The sequence below is a fragment of the Cupressus sempervirens genome, chromosome 5, assembly GCF_028749045.1.
Source record: "Cupressus sempervirens isolate cs-2001-9-10 chromosome 5, ASM2874904v1, whole genome shotgun sequence".
Lineage (NCBI taxonomy): Eukaryota > Viridiplantae > Streptophyta > Pinopsida > Cupressales > Cupressaceae > Cupressus > Cupressus sempervirens.
In genome coordinates, this window is record NC_143122.1 from 402395223 (window position 1) to 402415414 (window position 20192).

Sequence of the window (20192 nt, forward strand, 5' to 3'; positions counted from 1 at the left end):
CATATTTTCTTTAGCTTTAAATATCAACATATTCTTTAATTATCAATATATTTTTGATCAAGCATGATAATTATGTTATGTCTAATAGCTTTATATTTGATGATATAATAGATTAAAAATTTGAATTATCAAATTACCCTACAAATCAAAACACTAATAAACTCTTCCTTTCTCTATAAAAAAAAATCTATCAATCCAACCTATATCTAAATACTTAACTTTTTATTACTGTTATGTTTTATAAAATAATCCCATTTAGCATTAACATTAATTACAAACAAAATTAAGATTGAATTCCAATTAATTAAAATTTATAAATAATAATTGTTTAAATAATTGTAGTGAATTTTTTTACTACCACAATTATAATTACAAGAGAATTAGGGCTGGTATGTATAACACATACTTGGCTCACTTACAGGAGCTTTTGGCTCATTGGGGAAATACCCCTTGTATGGTAGTGCTTGTGTTCTATTGGATTTGGCCTCTGGCAATGGTACTCCTCCTCGTGGTCGCTGTCGAGGATATAGTAGTTTTGCTTGTTGTTCGCACATGCCTCGCTCTCAGCAGCACCACTCTCCCAGCGGTGGTGCTTTTGGTTGGCACCGCTCTTCTGAAGGATCTTGTGGTTGGCACCGCTCTGGCTCCGCTCTGCCTCGCCTCCCCGGAAGTCTAGTTCGAGGTGGTCCCCAATGGCTCCTCGTACTATTCCTGCTATAGGTTGGCCCTCTCTGCACTCAGACCCCAAGTGGGTGTTTTCTCAGGTGTTTTCTAAATTTTTTTTTTTTTTAATGAATAGTTGATTTCCGGCCTGTAGCCCTTTGAATTGACGGGACGATCCTCTTTCCCCCAATATATGTTGAAATTTGAAGAAATATGAGTTCATTGAATTTCTCAAAAAATCTAAAAATTGTTAATATATGATAGCCTCTAACTTCTGTAGTTTTTGTTTTGGCTCAAAATTTTATATTGATTTTTTAAAAATTTGACCATTTTACTACCTGAATTATGCCACTGCCTGTTCGCCTTGCATATGCAGGGAGCATCTAGACAATAACTAGCGCCTTAAATCTGAAGGCTGGAGTGAAGGCATTTGCATCAGATTTTTTGGTCTGGATTTCAAGCATTTTTTTACATAAGTCTTTAGGACATGAATTTAGGGCCTATTACGGCTGGAAAAATTTACCTTAGAAGAGGAGTTTTTTTTGAATTTTTGAAATAAGACCAAAAGAGAAATCCAAAAAAATGATAAAGCAATATATATCGGCTCACCTTAGCATTAAATGATATTTATTCCTTGTTGATTTTTACTATTTTTCTCTAATAAAATTGATTTTTACTCTTTAAAATTTTCCAACAACCAATGGCATTACAGATAAAAAGCCTTTTTAAGATATAAATTAGAAAATTTAGAAGAAACTTAGATGTTTGAAAAATTGTTGAATGTTATTGGTTAAATAAATTGTCTTTATATCAGGAACTAATAAACACAGAGCATTGAAACTACGCTGAATTGTTGAATCTTCAGTTTCTTGGGTATCCCATTAATTATATCTGTTATGTAAAACCAAAGTGACTAGAAATACATTAGGAATGTCTAGCGAGAGGATAAAGTTACAGTAAGAGATGCATGAGATCCTGTTGAATCCCTTGACGAAGAAGTTTGAGTTCCATCATTCACATTACTCTCTAGAAATGCTGGTCTCGTGGGCAGATCACTTATCTCTATGTCACTTGTTAACATCGATACAATTTGTGTCATAGTTGGACGCAAGGATGGAATTGCCTTTACCCAAAGTAGAGCAATTGTTATTACTCTCACCATTTGCTCTTGTGGGTACTCTCCCTCCAACTTCGGATCAACCGCTTCCAATATTTGCTCCCTCTCACAGAGTTGCAAATCTACAACCACAAAATTTAACAATGTATTTCATCAAATTGAAAGATAATAGCCTATATGTTTTTGACTATTCATGAACAAATTAAAGAGCAATAACTAGTTATAACAGCTGAGAAGATTGAGAGCACACCCATTGCAAAAGAACTTGAAGAGAGTCTGGCAGCTTTTCATCAATACACTTTCTTCCACAAACAATCTCAAGAACCACCACCCCGAAACTATATACATCAGCTTTTTCAGTTAATTGCCCACGAACCACATACTCAGGAGCAGTATAACCTCTGTTTCAAATATATATGTTAGTATAATCTCCAAACTTGTATTGATAGAATATTAATGTAAATGCACTTACATTGTTCCTTCAACTCTGGTGGAAACATGGGATTCCCCTTCAGGATAGAATCTAGCCAATCCAAAATCTGCAATCTTTGGAAGAAATTTATCATCTAAAGGAATGTTTCCAGGTTTGATATCTCTGTGCACTATACGAACATTGGAGTCTTCATGAAGATAAGCAAGGCCTCGAGCTGTGCCCACTATGATGTTCAAACGTGTTTTCCAATCCAAAAACATCCCTTTATCTCCTGCAATTGAATATAATGTTACAACTTCATATAAGCAATTAAAGTATAAGCAAACCCAACTTCGTTAGTACAGCTTGAATGTAATTAACATTACCCACCAAAGAGATGTTTGTCAAGACTATTCTTTGACATAAATTCGTAAACGAGCAAGCGTTCATGGCCGTCCGAGCAACAGCCAAGCAAACGAACAAGATTGCGGTGACGAACACTGCTGATCAGCTTCAATTCTGATAGAAATTCATTCATGATTTGTGTTGTTTGTCTTTCGCTGAGCTTCTTAACTGCACTAACTTTACCATCTGCAAGTTTTCCCTGGACATAAACGCTTAGCATTAATAAAACTCAAGAAGCCAATGTTGTCAATTTCAAACTATAATAATAATAATATAAACCTCGTAAACTTCACCAAATCCTCCTCTTCCAAGCAGGTTGCTCGGATCAAAATTATGTGTTGCATCCCTTAATGATTCATAAATGAAGATTGTAACTTGATCCAATGCTTCTCTTGCACGCATATCCTCTTCTGCAGAAAACAATAGACATTATCTTAATCATCTAATATCATCAGCATAAATGCTGGATGAAAAATTCATTACTAATGATCAAACTAAAAACCCATTACTAATGGCCAAATCACCAATCACTTTGAGAACCTCACATCAGGGACTTCAACAAAATATTTGTAAACAGTACAAGAGAATTACAACGGCAGATGGATTAATTGTCAAACAATTTAAGGAACAACTTTCATATCAAAGGATTTCACTAATAGAGAACTTCTTCAAGCTACAATATTAGATTTTGTTAAAAAAAGAGAATAGTAAAATGGTGATGGCAGTTTGAACTAATTATTCCTAGATTTTTTTAAAGAAAATTATCCATCTTACAAAATTTGGTTATTATTTATATAATAATATTTTTAAATCTTAAATGTATAATATTTTTGTAATCAATTTTTATCATCTTGATAAATTAAAGTCAGAAAACAAAATAGATTTTGCCATATAGTCTGAAGTATTATTATATAAAAAAAAAAATTTAAAAAGCATATTTTCATTTGTGTATTCTTTGTATCTTCTATCTTCTTGGTTTTTATATATACTACATGAATGAAGGTCTTTGAAAACCATAGAATATAGATACTAAATCACAACATTTCACTAAAAAATGAGTGTTGATTTGCTGCTAGAGGTGGTCAAAGTCAACTTATGCAGCCGTATGTATAGGTCTTATTTTTTCTTTTGTTGGTATTAACAATTAAACGACAATTAAGTTTATATTAACATCCTCCTTAAATTAATTATACTAACTAATCTAAATATTTTACTATATATCTAAATATTCTCTTATTTTACAAATAATGGGTTCCCCTCAAAGTCTTGTCAACTACTCATTGACAATAATTATTCATTATTTTCTTCATACAATGGTTAGAATTGATTATGAATGATAGAAATGTGAATGATTGTGAGATATTCTCTGCATTGAGAATGATGTGAAACCCACACAACTGCACAAATTGACTTTGAACCTACAGCTATCCAAAATCTCCAACGTTCCTTTATCTGATGTGTAAGTTAAGCCTTAATGAAACAAAACACAACAACTAGATTATCTTTGTTGAATGTGGGCTTCTCACTATCAACAACAATCTCTCTAATCCCAATGCAAGAAACACTTTTAGCACAGAAGCTTGAATGGCAGAACATGAAGGATGAATGGAAAAACCTGAATGCTACATTGGAAACAAACAAGGTCACAACAAATACCGAGTCATCTCATAATAAGGAGAGAATGATTTTTCAGACTAATTCGTTGGGAAAGGTAGAGGTTGAAGAGGAGAGGAGAAGTTTTTCAGAAGTCACCAAAACTTGGGACAAAAACAACAAACACCTTGATATGGCAAGAGAAGAGGCAAAGATTCATGTGAACACACAAGACAGAGAGGTCAAGGAAAGGTAGCGTAGGGCATCCAATATAATTATCAAAGGGATAAAAGATTATGGGGAAGGCGAACATACCCTCGACTTAACGAGGGATTTCCTACAAGATGTGTTGTTGTGGCAAGGACAAATCTGTCAAGCTTGGAGGGTTGGCAAACCACACACTGAGAGAAATAGGCCAATCAAGGTAGTCATGCTCAGCATTAGTGACAAACAAAATCTACTTAACAAAAAATAGCTCTTGAGGGGTTCTCGCTTCGTTTTAGAGGAGGATTTAACCATGAGACAACAAGTAGAAAGAAGGATGGAAATGGAAAAAATTAGAATAGCTAGAAAGGAAGGCAAAAGAGCTTGGATGTTCACGGGAAAAGCAATTATTGCTCATTTTGACCACTGCTCCAATGAAGGGTAGCAAGAAGGCAACAAAGGTGTGACAACAAACACTTTAGCATGTAACGACACAACAAGATCAACAATCATGCTTAGCGATAATAACTCAACTTCGAGTCTTTCACATCAAAACAAATAGCAATCAAGCTTAACCCAGACATCCTTAAGTTTAGTTTGTTGGAATTGCAAAGGTTATCCGTGGAGACGTGGGCCTGGGTTAGGATCTATCGTGGAAGGCAAAGACATTATTTGTCTCATAGAAACACATGAGCATGAGGGATCTAAGACCCCATTGTTTGAAGGCTACTGGAAGATAGTAGTGTGGAATGAGGCAGCGAGAAATGGTAAAGGTCATGGAGGTATAATGGTTCTAGTAAAAGAAAGAGAAGGTCGTGCCATTCAATTAGAAAAGACTGATTCTAATAAACAATTTATATGGCTCAAAATCATGGAAAATAACATTCTTCTTAGGATCGCAGCCTGTTACTTTGCTCACAAGTATCTAAAACTTATAAAATGTGTGGCTTAGATCACAATGACCCCTATGCTACGTTAAAGAAAGATGTTGCTATTTTTTTGCAGCATGGGGATGTTCTTTTAGTTGGAGATTTCAATGCTAGGACAGCAAATTGGCAAGCAAGTATTTTCAGCTCTAAAGTAAATGATAACCCTATTTGGCTCACAGAAGAAAAAAATCATCAATGGGAAAGAATATCCGAAGATGCTAAAGGTTGCAATCATTTTGGGGAAGAATTGATCACTCTATATGGCACATTTGATCTCATAATTTGTAATGGTTTGGCTAGATGGGCTAAGTCGGGCAATTTCACTTGCAACACATACAACGGGGCAAGTGCGGTAGATTATGTAATTTGCTCGCAGAATTAGTATGAAAATATTGAAGAAGTTGAAATTGGAGAGCACATTTGGGATCTTAAATCAGATCATAGACCACTATACGTAAATTTGTATTGGGCAAAGGATAGGTGGATTGGGGCAAAAATCCAAGGCCCTCAATACCCCCCTTCTTAGGGCAAAATTTTGTTAACTTCAGAAAATAGTAACACTTTCAGAGCTACTCTTGAGGAACTTTGTATGGGACACTCTATGTATAAACCTAGTGTAAACAGTCATGATTTATCAAATATGATTTATGAGGCTCTTCAAAATGCAAGAGAGCAAAAAAAAGAAAATCTGAAACTAATTGTTTTCCAGCCAATGCTTGGTTTGATAAGGAATGCAAGAGGGCTAGGAGAAACCTAAGGGAGTCAAATAAAACTAACCTTGACATTAAGGCCTACAAACAGATCCTAAAGAAGAAGAAAATCGATTTTATGTTCACAAGGAGAGAGGAGCTAATTTTCTTGGGCATAAATAACCCCAAACATTTTTGGAAAGAACTCCAACTGAGGAGAAAACAAACTGAAAATAATATTACTGCCACCCAATGGTTTGAATATGCTAAGAAACTATATGAACAAGAGGGTGGAGTGGGATAGCCACCTTTGGTCAATGATGATACAAATCTTTTCACTGTGCAAGAGATAGAGACAGGGATTAAGAAGTTAGGTGGAGGTAAAGCAAAAGACCTTGTTGTGCTCCAAGCAGAATATCTAAAGTGGGTTATGAAAACTCTTTCACCACACATCACTGAAATTTTCAACAAAATCTACCAGGAAGGGTTTCTGAAAGATTGGACAATTAGCCTTGCAATACCACTTTTTAAGAGTGGTGATGTTAACAATCCCTCCAACTATAGGACTATAATGATCAATCCCCTCTTTGCTAAACTTTTTGGCAGCATGATAGAAACTAGGATTAGCAAATGGGTAGAAGAAAACCATAAATGTGCTAAAGAGCAAGCTGATTTTAGGCCAAAGCACTCGATAGTGGATCATTGTGTTACTTTGAGACACATTATTGAAAAAGAGTGGGAGAAAAAGAAAGAGGGTTTTTGTTTCTTTGTTGACTTTAAAAAGACTTTTGACACCGTCCCGAGAGACAAGCTTTGGTTCAAGATGGAAGAACTAGGGATTCCTATGCATCTCAGAGCTGTTGTTCATAGGATGTACGAAGAGGTGAAAGTCAAAATCATAACTTCAGATGGCATTTCAAAATGTTTTAGGAGCGATATCGGGGTCAAACAGGGCTGCCCTTTATCTCCTACTTTGTTTGGTTTATATATTGACAAACTGGAAGAGTGGTTAAACATGCAAAAGGGTGAAGCCATTCAGCTAGGTAAATTTGTTATAAAGCTGCTCCTATATGCGGACAATCTCATTTTAATTGCCAAATCTGCCTGTGGTTTGCAAGATCATCTATCTTCTCTTGAGCGCTTTTGCAGAATGGTGGGGATGCAGGTCAATATCAGCAAGACTAAGGTTATGATTTTCTCTAATAATAAAAAATAGCATCAACATGAATTTTATTACAATGGAAGTGTTCTTATAGAAGTTGCAGAGTATAAGTACCTTGGTATCGATTTCAACAAAAAATTAAGCTGGTCTAGTTGCAGGTATAAAAGGATATTAGGTGGGTGGAAGGCTTTTTATACTCTTCATAATAGGTGCCATGAAGCGGAGCTGTGGGATTGGAAAACTATTCAAACCTTGTTCGATCTTCTTGTGCTGCCAGTTGTTCTTTACAGGTGTGAATTATGGGCCAGCAACACTACTATAGCACAATGGAAACAAATCGAAGGAATCCAAAAGCGCTTGATCACAAGCAAGTTTAAAATCAAAAGCATTGTTCCATATGATATCATGCTAAGTGAAATGGGGGCTGCTCCTATCAAGGCACTTGCTATGGTTCGCCTTCTAATCTATTTAAAAAGAATCGAAAAAATGGAAGAGGATAGATGCCCTAAAGTTGTCTTTAGTGACACACTATGTAAGCAAAAAAAGACATGGATGCAACAAAACATCAAATGGATGAGTAAATAGAATATTCAATTCAATATGTGCCCCACAAATAATAAAGAAATAAAGGTCTTTGTTATGGAGAAATTCTACAAGAGAAATTGGGGAAGCAAGATCCGGAGGAAGAAACTATATTATATAAATGAGTTCAACCCCACTTGTGATCAACTCCAAAAAGCATACATAGGAGCCAACATTTCTTGGAGGGCTAAAATTCTCATTGCTCAGCTGAGAACCAACTCTCACCAACTCCGTTGTGAGACTGGGCATTGGAAGAGGCCAAAGGAGGCTTGGGAAGAGAGAATTTGTAGATTTTACAATTCTGGGAAAGTGGAAACTGAACAACACTTTATTTTAGAATGTTGGGCCTACAAGAGTAGCAGAGATAAATTTGCGGATACTATATGTGACAGTTCTTGGCATAACCTATTCAACGAAGAGTACATTGAGCAATTGGGTGGACTCATCATCATCCTGCACAAGAAGCAAACAATGCTACTTAAGTCTGCTTGAGTTGTCTTGTTGTTCCATAGACTATTTTTAGCCTCATGAACGTTAAAATTTTATCTATCTATCCATCCCTTTGTTTTAATCTCAACTCCAATGTTCAAACTCTCACTCACCATCTCTTACCAATAGCTTGCTGATTATATGAATCATTAATAATTTCGGTCAGGGTAGTCAGCTATGAACAGATGTAGGCGCCTAGAGGTAGTTAAAGTCAACTTGTGCAGTCCTATAAATTTCACATTTTTGGTCTGTGCCAAAAGATAATTAATTTATATTTAACAGTATCAATGACTTTAGTGTAAGACAACAAAAAACAAAACTTTATGGATCACAGAGTGTGAATCTAAACTGATAAATAAAAACAAAAAACTCAACACAATCGACAAATCCATAATTTTTTGGAAAGAACACAATATACTATTAAAAAGAAATTGAGCCATGCCGATAATAGATCACAAAATGTGATTCGAAATGTTGATGAAAAAACTCAATACAATCAAATCAAATTTAGAAATTGTTGCAAAACAACATAATACGCTATTAAAAAGAAGTTGGCCATACCGGTGAGATTATGAGAATACAAGGGATAATTTGCATAGCGAATAAAACAACTGGCCATCAAGGCATGGGCTTCCTGGTTGAGAAGGCAATTCGTGGTAAGAAGCTCCCGAGCATTCTTGAGACATTCTTGACACGTGTCGTTGTCAAGTGATTTCATGCACTGAACAATAGCGTAGATAGAATCGAGGGAGCCAACGCCATAGCCATCATTTGTAGAAGCATTTGCTATGACCTCAGTTAGCAGATTGTGCGCCGTATTCGAAAAATCTAGGCTCTTAGTGAGCAAGGAACAATTGTCACTACTTCCACCGTCTACTCCCTCATCAAAGAAACTATTGTTCTCAAACATCAGAAAGCAGCCATCAAGATGAAGTTTTGCTCCGTTAGATTGTAGGATTTAAACAACAGCAGCAACACAATAAAAAAAAATGATAATATTCAAAACAAGGGAGGCTCTATTTTATTGCAGAGAAAAAAAACTGATATATTATTCCAACAACAATTGCTGTTCAGCCAATACATTTATTCAAATAAGAAAATTGTTAAAACTAATCTCTAACACATAGATCAAAAAATAGATCTGGAGTCCTGATAGTGTTTTTAGCATTATTCCATGCCTTGCTAAAGAGCAAATTTAGGAATTTAAAAAGAAACTACTAACTAACTACAAAAGAATGTTGATAACTATGCAATCTAACAACTATGCATGAAAGTTTTAATTTTAATTCCTGTGAACAGCAATGGAACTGGAGTTTTCTATTTTTGAACAACATCAATCTTGGCATTAATCTTCATACTCCCCCTTGATGCTGAGAGGACTCACAATCTGATCTCTGAGTACCAAAAATTGATCTTTTGTAACTGCCTTTGTGAAGATGTTTGCGATTTGCTCCTTTGTGCTGATGTACTTCAACTCAACCATTTTATTTTGTACCAAATCTCTGATGAAATGTTGTTTCAGATCAAAGTGTTTGGTCCTGCTGTGATGAACTGGATTTTTGGCCAATTTAATGGCACTTATGTTGTCACAAAAAATCACAGTAGGTTGAACCTGTATCTCTCCAATTTCTTCAAGAAGCTTGTGTGCCAGCTGAAGTGATCGCAACATATTCTGCTTTTGTAGAAGAGAGAGCAACCATACTTTGCTTCTTTGAACTCCATGTAATTAAACCAGAACCCAAAGAAAAACAATTACCAGATGTAGATTTTCGGTCATCCAAACAACCTCCCCAATCTGAATCACTAAAGCCAACAAGCTCAAACTTATTAGAAGAATAGTGAATGCCAAAATCTACTGTGCTTTTCACATACCTCAAAATTCTCTTGGCTGCCTTCATATGTTCCTCTGATGGATTTGTCATATACCTTGAAACCAATGAAACTGAATAAGCAATATCAAGCCTTGTGTGAGTTAAAAACTCAAACTCCCCACAATGTTCCTATATAATGTCTCATCAACAATTTTAGCACCGTCATCTCTACATAATGTAACTCCATGAGCAATTGGAGTGGAAAAAGGTTTACAATCAGCCATATCAAATTTCTTCAACATATCTTTTGCATACTTTTCTTGGCAAATAAAATTTTTATCTTTACTTTGATAAACCTCCATGCCAAGAAAGTACTTCATGAGACCTAAATATTTCATCTCAAACTCATTCATCATAGCAACTTTAAATTCATCTTTCACCTTTGAACTACTACCCATATATAACAAATCATCAACATACAAACTCACAATGAGAATATCATTACCTTCTTGTTTGTAGTAAAGGGTAGGTTCACTCTTACTTCTTTGAAAGCCATTTTGCTGAAAATATTCATCAATTCTTGCATACCATGCACGTGGTGCTTACTTGAGGCCATACAAAGCCTTCTTCAACTTGTAGACATAATCTTCTTTGCCTTGAATCTCAAAACCTTGTGGCTGTCCCACATATACCTCTTCTTCTAAGTACCCATTCAAGAAGGCACTTTTCACATCCATGTGATGAATACTCCATTTCTTTTGAGCTGCAAAAGAGATTAGCATCCTAATAGTTTCTTGTCTTGCTACTGGTGCAAAAGTTTCTTCATAATCAATGACATACCTTTGAGTGAAACCTTTAGCAACCAATCTTGCCTTGTGTCTTTCAACACTCCCATCACTATTATATTTGGTCTTATAGACCCATTTTGTGCCAATCTTCTTCTTCTTATGTGGAATATCTACAAGCTCCCATGTTTCATTCCTATCAATGGAATCCATCTCTTCATTCATTGCTTGCATCCAAACCTCATTAGCACATGCATCTTCAAAACATGATGGCTCAAAATCAGCTTTAGCAAGTAATGCAAAATTTACTGTCTCACCTATTGGATCTTCTTCATGTGCTTGATTTTGACACCTCTCATAAATATCACTCAATCTTCTTACCTTCCTTGGAGGACTTGAGGATGGACTTGCTCTTGGGATTGGTAAGGAGTTTTTTGGTGGGCTTGGTGATCTTGAAATAGAACCACTAGCTGGCTGCTCATTATCATTATCAGCAATATCATCATCATCCAAAACTGATTTTGGCTTTTCAACATGTTGTTTTTGATGACCATAAACTCCCCCTTCATCAAAAATCACATCTCTTGAAACAACAATCTTATTAGTAATAGGATTGAATAATCTATAAGCTTTGCTTTCCTCACTATAGCCCACAAAAATACATGATTCACTTTCAGCATCTAGCTTTTGCCTATTCTGATCAGGGATGTGAACGTAAGCCAAACAACCAAAAACTTTAAAATGATTTACGTTAGGCTTTTTCTCATACCAGGCTTCATATGGAGTCATCTTGTGTAGGGCACTTGTAGGACTCCTGTTGAGAATATATACAGCTGTAGCAACTGAATCAGCCCAATAAGAATTGTTCAAACCCTTGGTTTGTAACATGCTCCTCGCCATTTCTACCACAGTATGATTCTTCCTTTCAACCACTCCATTCTGTTGGGGTGTGTATGCAGTTGTGAGTTGTCTTTTGATGCCATTCATCTCACAAAATTTCTGAAAATTGTTTGAGCAAAATTCTCCTCCTTGATCTATTCTCAAACATCTGATTGTGTTCCCTTTCTCATTCTCTACACGAGCTTTAAACTTCTTGAATGTATCAAAGGCTTCATCCTTAGTCTTCAAAAAATATACCCAACACATGCGTGAGTAATCATCTATAAAAGTAATGAAATATGATGACTTACCCAAGCTTTGTGTTTGCACTGGACCACAAATATCTAAATGAATAAGCTGAAGTGGGTATTGGGCCTGCCATGCATTGCCTTTTGGAAATGATTCCCTTGAATGTTTCCCTTTTGCACACCCTTCACAAATCTGTTTATGCTCTTCAACCTTAGGCAATCCAAGAACTAATGCATTTGATGTTAGATTCTTCAAACTATTGAAATTCAAATGGCCATACCTGAGATGCCACAACCTACTTTTATCCTTGTAAGCCATATTGACAAGCTAATTATCATTTTGACCAAACTTCAAAGGAAACATCCTATTCTTTGTCATAGGAACAACTGTAATCACTTCTTTTTTTGATACTTATCATAGATAGTACAGTGCATGTTGTCAAATACCACTCTATAATTCTTCTCACATAGCTGCCCAACACTCAATAAATTATGCTTTAACTTGGGAGTATAATAAATATCTTGAACACTTTTCATACCTTCCTTTGTCTGAACATCCATGGCTCCTTTGGCCGCAACATCCACAGTATTGTTATTACCAAGGGTAATATTGGATCTGTAACTATCATCAAGCTTTAAAAATATTTCTTTGTTACCAGACATATGGTTAGAGCATCCAGAATCCAAATACCAAACATCATTCACATTACTTTCACCTTTCCCATAACACAAAAATAAATTACCCAAGGAAGGATCCTCATCTTGTTGGGCATAATTTGCACTATTGTTACTTGATTTCAATCTACACTCTCTCTCAAAATGTCCATACTTATTGCAATGATAGCATTGGATGTTCCTTTTATCAAATTTGCCTCTACCTCTTCCTCCTTGAGCACCTCCTCTTCCTCTAGATCCTCTTGAAAATTTTTGATTTTGGCCCCTTCCCGAGCCTTTGTTGTTGTTACTATTGCTGCTAGCACCATCGTTCTTTGAAATTTGCAATTGGGAAGCAAAAGCCTTCTCATTAACATTGGTAGATGTGTCCCTTATTCTATCCTCATGTGATATAAGAGATCCAACCAATTCATCATACTCCATGGTAGCTAAATTTTTGCTTTCTTCTATGGCAATTACTACAATATTCCATCTTGGGGTTAGAGATCTCAATACCTTTTGTATTATTTTCTTTTGAGCAATAGATTCACCCAAAGTGGCCATTTTATGAGTCACATCTTTCACTCTCACACAGAAATCTCCCACACTCTCTGTCTCCTTCATCTTCAAGTTCTCATATTCTCTTTTCAAGGTTTGTAGCTTCACAACCTTGATCTGATCATTGCCATGGTAAGCATCTTTTAGAGTCTTCCAGGCCTCTTTTGCTGTTTGTGCATCAGCAATTCGGGGAAACAAGGTCTTATCAAGAGCCATCTGGATGTGAAACAATGCCATTGCATTCTTCTTCTCAGCTTCTTTCTTCAATCTCCTATCATTAGGTTGGAGAGTATTCCAATCTGCAGGCTCTTCATATCCAGATTCAACGATCTCCCAATAATCTTTCCCAATCAAAAAGGTCTTCATCTTGATTGACCAATATTGGTAATCAACTCCATCAAACTTTGGGATTTGCAAATTTTTTTTCATGCTGCTATCTTTCAAACACCTTCAGCTCTGATACCAAATGTAGGATTTAAACAACAGCAGCAACACAATAAAAAAAAATGATAATATTCAAAACAGAGGAGGCTCTATTTTACTGCAGAGAAAAAAACTGATATATTATTCCAAAAACAATTGTTGTTCAGCCAATACATTTATTCAAATAAGAAAATTGTTAAAACTAATCCCTAACACATAGATCAAAAAATAGATCTGGAGTCCTGACAGTGGTTTTAGCATTATTCCATGCCTTGCTAAAGAGAAAACTTAGGAATTTAAAAAGAAACTACTAACTAACTACAAAAGAATGCCGATAACTATGCAATCTAACAACTATGCATGAAAGTTTTAATTTTAATTCTTGTGAACAACGGTGGAACTGGAGTTTTCTATTTCTGAACATCATCAATCTTGGCATTAATCTTCATAGAATTGGGGCAAAACTCCTTCACTTTTTCCCTGGCGGCGGAGAAACACTCTAAGCATTCATTGGTTGCGAGATATTCTCTACATTGAGCAACTCCATACACTAGATCTGTTGTTCCATACTTGTCAATGAATGAAGTGGCAAAATGGGATCCATTTGAAGAGAGATTTGAGGCGAGCGATTGGAAAACAGCAGCTTGATTGTTATTGAAAGTGGTGGCATTTCTTTAGGTCCTGTTTAGACTCTCGCTACATCCAGAGCCAAGGTAAGTAATCTATGGATCATCTGCCGCTGAAACCAGTGGAATTGCAATTGCTATTATACCCAACAAAAACAATATCACGTTGCTTTATGACATATTTTTAGGCAAGGTAATGAGATCTCTGGTCACATGAAGTCTGACTGAATGGCATATTTATATGGTTTTCTATGGCAGGAGTATGAACATAGTATGAACGACCTAACAAAAAAATGTCGTGGACTATAAAACTTCCATTCCCATATGGTGGCCACTTGAAGAAGAATATCTGGGTTTGAATGGTTGATAAAAGGTGACCTTGAGTAAGGGACACTCATGGAGTGGAAAATTGACTGTTATCCGAGGGGACTGGAGATTGGACTGGCTAATCTCTAGACTAAATGCATCAAAGACTTGAAAAAAAAAGTCAAACTGATTCTTTTTCAGATTCCTGAAAATACGGCAAAATTTTCTCAAAAATTCAGTTGTATTCATCAAAAAAAAAAAAAAGATCATAAAGGTCAAATACTAAAAATTTCATTTTCATTTTTTTGAAAAAAATATATAGATCATAAAGGTCAAATATTAAACATTTCATTTTCATTTTTTTTGAAATTTAGTCAATGGTACAATTTGTAGGAAGGATAGTCAAAAAGCTACCAAGTGATTGAAAATAATCCTAATAAGATAATAAATTTTAAATGGTTATATTAGTAATTAAAAATAAAAGCATTAATACAACAGTTCACAAATTGTCAAATTGTCATTTTTTATGTCTTGGTTTATCTTTGAATTTGGATGTATAACTAAGTGGACTGTGGGACCTTATCCTACTTACAACAAAAAAAAAAAAAAAGAATTCAAATGTATTTAAAATGTTTGGGGAAAAAAGTCAAAAAATCTCACATATCTAGTTAAATAATGTGTCATTTTAATAAGAAAATTGGGTTAGATAAACTAAAATTCTAGATTTGGTATCAAAATAAATAGAAGGAATTTTATGTCAAGGATGTATTTTGAAATGAAAATCAGTCCATTGAAAGTGGATTCAATTTTCACTAAAAATTATAAGAAGAACGTAATTTAAATAATTTTATTGATAAAAATTGAACAAAATGATAATTTTATTTTTGGGATCTATTTTTCATAATTATTATTATTTTCTTGTAAAAGTTGATAAAGATTTCAATTATAGACTATGTGATCCATCATTGGGATGTAAGAGAGTTTCTTCTCTCCTTGATCTTTCTTGCATCCTAAAGATGGATCACATATTGTGATTGTTGTTTAGTGTGGAGCTTGATCAGTCCCCAAGTGGGAGATTGTTAGATTGTGGTGACTGATCAGGAAAGTACTGTACATACTTCATAAATAGTGGGGTTCGGGGCATCGCCCCGAAAAAAAATTTTTTTGGAAGTAGCCGACATGGTAGCCGACATATTATGGCCGACATATGGCCAACATGTTATAACCCTAAAGCGGTTTAATACTTGTATAAAAAGGGCTTAGGGTTGGGTATTTTTGATGGGTGGTGATACGAAATTGGTTCTTGCGGCGGTATTGAGCTGTAAGGGATTACAGATTGTAATCAGGTTGTAATCACTGGATTGTAATAGGATCGGACTTGCTGTTTGGTGGACGTAGCCCAGGGATTGGGTGAACCACGTTAAATCTTGGTGCCTTGTGTTCATTTCTCTGTGTTCTATTATTTTTGTTATTGGTTATATTTGCATGTAGTTTTTATTTCTGTCTGTGGTTTATCCTAACAGTGATCTAAAATGTTAATGATTTTATTTATTTATTTTTTTACATATTTTCAATTTCAAAAGCATAGTGGAAGATGGGTGTGTTAAAACTATAACTTTCGATTCTCATACAATCTGATTGTGCAGATCGCACATTCCTCTTAGAGCATATAAAACCATTGTTAAGGCTATTAATACATTGCCCTTTTAATAGGCATGATTGGCAATCTTTTTAGGGTGACTCTAAGTTAGCATAAACACTAACTATTAATTGTGTTTGCTGTTAATTTAAACTCCTTCTAGGTGCCGATTATGAGGAGTCTTTTTGAGCCGACCTAGACAAGGTTATGTCCCTTTAAGGGACATGCCCTTTGGGTATTATATATATGGAGGGTATTGTTGTAGTTAAAGGACAGACATTAAAATTACAAGTTTACCCCTTTAAGCAACTTTGCCTCAAATCACTGTGATAAAAACATTTTCAAAAAGTCAATTAATATTATCATCTCCTTTCAAGATCTAACATTAAAGAAGATCAGAACAACAAGTGTAAGAAGGTTTTATCTCAGATCTGATATTTGGAATTTGTAGAATATTTACATGGTATCAGAGCTCTGGTAGTCGAACTTAGGCTCTGCAAATTAAATAATCAAACTTGATATATATCTAGCATCATTCTCCTATCTTCAATGGCATACACAATCAGATTTGAGCATAAGTTTGATGGGAAAGAACACTTTGATGCCTAGAAATTTAGAATCATGATGATTCTTGAAAAAAATGATGTAAAACAATTTGTTGATTCAACATCCAGACAACCTACTATTGAACCTCATAAATCTATCTAGAGTAAAGGAAATAGGAAAGCCATTCAAATCATATTAGATTGAGTGAAAAATGATATAATACCCATGCTAACGAAACATCAAACAACATTTAATATGATGAATGCATTACTAAATGCATATGAGGTTAACAATGCAACTAGAGTTCTCGCACTAAACAAGCAACTAAATCACATACAAATAAAGAAGGAAGAATCGATGAATTCTTACTTCCTAAGGGTTGCTAGCCTAAGAGATGAAGTTGCAAGTATAGGAACCATCATTAATGATACAAAACTAATGCTAATGGCTATAGATGGATTACCAAACTCATGGGAAACATTCACACAAGGAGTAAGTGCTAGAGATAATCTTCCTAACTTCAATGGACTTAAGGGAGATTGTCTTCAGGAAGAATCAAAAAAATTTAAGAAAGGAGGAAAATTGAAAACAAAAGATGAAGAACTCCATGTTCTTAATAAAAATTCCTATAAAGGAAAGAAGAAAAGGGGTAATCAAAATAATGACAAACCTAAGAAAGATTTATCCAAAATAAAATGCTTCAGATGCAAAAAGTTTGGACACTACAGATCTAATTTCCCTGAAAATTCTAAACAACAAGTGAACTATACAAACATTACTGGGAAGAAGATAACTATGATCTTGAGAATCGTGTATTGTATTCGGCACTATCAAATAATGTCTCAAGTGAAGCATGGGTGATTGAGAGTGGATCATCTTGACATATTACTAGATACAAAGAAGAACTAGACTCTATATCAGAAAAGGTTAATGGTGAAGTCGTCATTGGTGATAATTCAACACATTTTGTCAAAGGAATTGGAAATTGGACCTTGAAACTAAAGTCAAGTAGTTTTCTACTTCTCAAAGGAGTACTCTATGTACCAAGAATAAAAAGGAACCTAATCTCGGTTATAACACTTGAAGATGATGGACATAATATTGCATTCATGAATGGTAAAGTCATAACCTGGACCAAGAACTCCTCAATTAAGAAAGAAAAATTGATTGGTCAAAGAAAAGGGTATTTGTTTGAATTAAATTTTGAATCTAGTCTACCTATTCAAGCCTTAATTCATGAAGCTTTGGATATAAATAAAATATCGCATAGAAGGTTAGGACATCTAAATTTCAAAACATTATCAACCATGGAGAAGATGGATACTGGTTTACCTGAACTGAATAAAGATCACCCAAGCATATGCAAAGGATGCGCTTTGGGTAAGAAAGCCAAAAGTTCATTTCATGATAGCACTAGAAAAACTAACAATATTTTGGAATTAATACACTCAGATTTATGTGGACCAATATATGTTCCTTCTCTTGGAGGATTCTAGTACTATATACTTTTTATAGATGACTTCTCTAGGAAAACTTGGATTTACTTCTTAAAATGCAAATAATCAGAAGAAATCCTAAAGAGATTTAAAGAATTTAAAACCTTAACTGAAAACTTATCATGACATAAAATTAAAACTCTTAAAACTGATAATCAAGGGGAAAAAACCTTAGATTTTTTTAAAAGGTTTTGTAAAGAAACAAGAATTAAGAGGGAGTATATTGTTCCTTATAACCCACAACAAAATAGGGTAGCAGAAAGGAAGAATAGAACAATTATAGAAGCTGTAAAAGCTATGATATTTGATCAAAATCTAGAATATTATCTTTGGGCAGAAGCCTCTTGTACTGCTATCTATATTCAAAACAGAAGTCCTAACTTCTACCTTAGAGATAAAACTCCCGAAGAAGTCTTTACTAAGGTTAAACCCAATATAAGTCATCTTAGGATTTTTGGGTGCCCTATATATATCCATGTTCCAAAAGAAAAGACAACTAAGTTAGAACCTTCCGAGAGGAAAGGTATTTTTGTAGGGTATAGTGAAACATCTAAAGCATATAAGATTTTCATACCTGGTCAGAAAAATATTGAACTTAGCAGGGATGTAATTTTTGAAGAACATTTAACATTCAAAAGAGCCCTAAGTTCTGAAGAACCCTCTCCTTTACCTAGTTCTAAAAGAAATACTGAAACTGAGTCTCAGAGGGAGAACATTGAAGAAATTGAAGATGAAATTCAAAATCTTAATCTTGAAGAAACTAAAAATTCTAAGAAAAGACCACTTTGGGCCATTAAGATAGTAGAGGAAGAAAAAGACTTCGTTGCACCATCCAAAAACCAATTAGAGAAAGCAAAAGACCCAAAAGATTTTCTAGTTATACAACAAACATGAACAATTTGTCTAAATTAGAACCAACCAATGTTTCAGATGCTATTAAACATACAGCTTGGAAGGGTGTTATAACAAAAGAATACCAATCCATTATGAAGAATGATGTTTAGGAAATTGTTCCTAGACCTAAAGGAAAATTTGCTGTCTCTTCCAAGTGGATATTTAAAATAAAGCATGTTGTTGACGATAGCATTGAAAAATATAAATCCATATATCTAGCTAGGGGATTCTCTCAAAAAGAAGGGATTGATTATCAAGAAACCTTTGCTCTGGTTGCCAAATACACCTCTATAAGAGCAGTCCTACCTATTACAGCATCGAAGGGATGGAAAGTACATTGGATGGATGTAAAAATAACATTCCTGAATGGAAAAATTATAGAAGAGGTATATTTAGAGCAACTTGAAGGATTTGAAACTCATGATCCTAACATTTTTGTTTACAGGCTAAAGAAAGCTCTCTATGGGCTTAAATAGGCACCAAGGGCTTGGTATGAAATAATTGAAAATTATGTCATCGGCTTAGTATTCTCCAAAATGAAGCCGATCCAAATCTATATTATAAAAGGGATAAAGATGATATGATAATTTTGATATTGTATGTTGATGATTTACTAATAACAGGTGATGATCATCTCATAGATCAACACAAGAAAGATTTAATTAGAGAATTTGAGATGAAAGACTTGGGAATCCTTCATTACTTCCTAGGACTAGCAGTGCAACAAAATTTTGACAGCATTATACTTAATCAAGGGAAGCATACATTAGATATTTTGAAGAGATTTGGAATGTGGAATTGCAAGTCTATGTCTTCTCCAATGGAGACTAACCTACATAAATTTAAAGAAGCAACAATATAATCACCTTCCATAGATTCTACTCTCCACAGATAGATGATTGGGTCCCTTATGTACTTGGTAAATACAAGACCTGATATATGCTATGTTGTTAATGCCTTAAGTCAATTTATGTGTGAGCCAAAGGAGATTCACCTAGTTGCAGTCAAACACATTATGAGATACAAGGCACTCTTAACCTTGGGCTCAAATATGAGAAAGTTGACTTGGATTTACATGGATT

General features: G+C 34.7%; 1 pseudogene; it reads right to left on the minus strand.

Annotated features, from left to right (window-relative positions):
- Positions 1-1597: 1597 nt before the first annotated feature.
- Positions 1598-14409, minus strand: LOC149556528 (cysteine-rich receptor-like protein kinase 43; annotated as a pseudogene).
- Positions 14410-20192: the final 5783 nt, after the last annotated feature.